This window comes from Panthera uncia (assembly GCF_023721935.1).
Source record: "Panthera uncia isolate 11264 chromosome A1 unlocalized genomic scaffold, Puncia_PCG_1.0 HiC_scaffold_17, whole genome shotgun sequence".
Lineage (NCBI taxonomy): Eukaryota > Metazoa > Chordata > Mammalia > Carnivora > Felidae > Panthera > Panthera uncia.
The window spans coordinates 88,825,027-88,828,166 of NW_026057577.1; positions in this window are offsets into that span (position 1 = coordinate 88,825,027).

The window sequence follows — 3,140 nt, forward strand, 5'->3', positions numbered from 1 at the left end:
TTGTTTTTTGGGTGTTGAGGTTGATAAGTTCTTTATAGATTTTGGATACTGGCAAATAACTTCTCCCATTCTGTCGGTTGCCTTTTAGCTTTGCTGATTGTTTCCTTTGCTGTGCAGAAGCTATTTTGATGAGGTCCCAATAGTTCATTTTTGCTTTTGTTTCCCTTGCCTCTGGAGATGTGTTGAGTAAGAAGTTGCTGTGGCCAAGATCAAAGGAGTTTTTGCATGATTTCTCCTTGAGGATTTTGATGGCTTCCTGTCTTACATTTAGGTGTTTCATCCATTTTGAGTTTATGTTTGTGTATGGTGTAAGAAAGTGGTCCAGGTTCATTCTTCTGCTTGTCGCTGTCCGGTTTTCCCAGCACCACTTGCTGAAGAGACTGTCCTTATTCCATTGGATATTCTTTCCTGCTTTGTCAAAGATTCGTTGGCCATACGTTTGTGGGTCCATTTCTGGGTTCTCTGTTCTGTTCCACTGATCAGAGTGTCTGTTCTTGTGCCAGTACCATACTGTCTTGATGATTACAGCTTTGTAGTATAGCTTGAAGTCTCGGATTGTGATGCCTCCTTCTTTGGTTTTCTTTTTCAAGAAGAAAAGCTTTGGTGATTTGGGGTCTTTACTGGTTCCATACAAATTTTAGGATTATTTGTTCTGGCTCTGTGAAGAATGCTGGTGTTATTTTGATAGGGATTGCATTGAATATGTAGATTGCTTTGGGTAGTATCAACATTTTAACAATATTTGTTGTTCTTATCCAGGAGCATAGAATCTTTTTCCTTTTTTGTGTGTCATCCTCAATTTTTTTTCATAAGCTTTCTCTAGTTTTCAGTGTCTAGATTTTTCACCTCTTTGGTTAGATTTATTCCTAGGTATTTTATGGTTTTGGTGCACTTGTAAATGGGATCGATTCCTTGGTTTCTCTTTCTGCTGCTTCATTGTTGGTGTATAGGAATGCAACTGATTTCTGTGTGTCGATTTTATATCCTGCAACTTGGCTGAATTCATGAATCAGTTCTAGCAGTTTTTGGTGGAATCTTCAGGGTTCTCTATATAGAGTATCATGTTAATCTGTGAAGAGTGAAAGTTTGACCTCCTCCTGGCTGATTTGGATGCCTTTTATTTCTTTGTGTTGTCTGATTGCAGAGGCTAAGACTTCCAATACTATGTTGAATAACAGTGGCCAGAGTGAACACCCCTGTCTTGTTCCTGACCTTAGGGCGAAAGCTCTCAGGTTTCCCCATTGAGGATGACATTAGTGCTGGGTCTTTCATATTTAGCTTTTATGATCTTGAGGTATGATCCTTCTATCCCTACTTTCTTGAGGGTTTTTATCAAGAAAGGATGCTGTATTTTGTCAAATGCTTTCTCTGCATCTATTGAGAGGATCATATGTTTCTTGTCCTTTCTTTTATTGATGTGATGAATCACATTAATTGTTTTGCGGATATTGAACCAGCCCTGCATCCCAGGTATAAATCCCACTTGGTCATGGTGAATAATTTTTTTAATGTATTCTTGGATCTGGTTGGCTAATATCTTGTTGAGGATTTTTGCATCTATGTTCATCAGGGATATTGGTCTATAGTTTTCCTATTTAGTGGGGTCACTGTCTGGTTTTGGAATCAAGGTAATGCTGACTTCATAGAAAGAGTTTGGAAGTTTTCCGTCCATTTCTGTTTTTTGGAACAGCTTCAAGAGAATAGGTGTTAAGAGTTCCTTAAATGTTTGGTAGAATTCCCCTGGAAAGCCATCTGGCCCTGGATTCTTGTTTTTTGGGAGATTTTTGATTACTAATTCGATTTCCTTACTGGTTATGGGTCTGTTCCAATTTTCTATTTCTTCCTGTTTCAGTTTTGGTAGTGTATATGTTTCTGGGAATTTGTCCATTTCTTCCAGATTGCCCATTTTATTGGCATATAATTGCTCATAATATTCTTTTATTATTGTTTTTATTTCTGATGTGTTGATTGTGATCTCTCCTCTTTCATTCTTGATTTTCTTTGTTTGGGTCCTTTCCTTTTTTTTTTTTTTTTTTTTTTGATCAAACTGGCTAGTGGTTTATGAATTTTGTTAATTCTTTCAAAGAACTAGCTTCTGATTTCATTGATCTATTCTGCTCTTTTATTTTGGTTTTGATAGCATTAATTTCTGCTCTAATCTTTATTATTTCCTGTCTTCTGCTGGTTTTGGGTTTTATTTGCTGTTCTTTTTCCAGCTCTTTAAGGTGTAAGGTTAGGTTGTGTATCTGAGATCTTTCTTTCTCTTTTAGGAAAGCCTGGATTGCTATATACTTTCCTCTTATGACCGCCTTTGCTGCGTCCCAGAGGTTTTGGGTTGTGGTGTTATCATTTTCATTGGTTTCCATATACTTTCTAATTTTCTCTTTAACTTCTTGGTTAGCTCATTCATTCTTTAGTAGGATGTTTTTCAGTCTCCAAGTATTTGTTACCTTTCCAAATTTTTTCTTTGGTTGAAAATATGCATGGTATGGTCTCGATCTTTTTGTACTTGCTGAGGGCTGGCTTGTGTCCCAGTATGTGGTCTATTCTGGAGAATGTTCCATGTGCACTGGAGAAGAATGTATATTCCACTGCTTTAGGATGAAATGTTCTGAATATATCTGTTAAGTCCTTCTGGTTCGGTGTGTCCTTCAAAGCCATCGTTTCCTCGTTGATTTTTTGATTAGATGATCTGTCCATTCCTGTGAGTGGGCGGTTGAAGTCTCCTACTATTATGGTATTATTATCAATGAGTTTCTTTATGTTTGTGAATAATTGGTTTATATATTTGCAAGCTATCACATTTGGAGCATAAATGTTTACAATTGTTAAGTCTTCTTCGTGGATAGACCCCTTAATTATGATATAATGCCCTTCTTCATCTCTTGATACATTCTTTATTTCAAAGTCTAGATTGTTTGATATAAGTGTGGCTATTCAGGCTCTCTTTTGTTGACCATTAGCATGATAGATGATTCTCTATCCCCTTACTTTCAGTCTGAAGGTGTCTTTAGGTCTAAAGTGGGTCTCTTATAAACAGCATATGGATGCATCTTGTTTTCTTATCCATTCTGTTACTGTATGTCTTGTGAGTGAAGCATTTAGTCCATTGACATTTAGACTGAGTACTGAAAGACAAG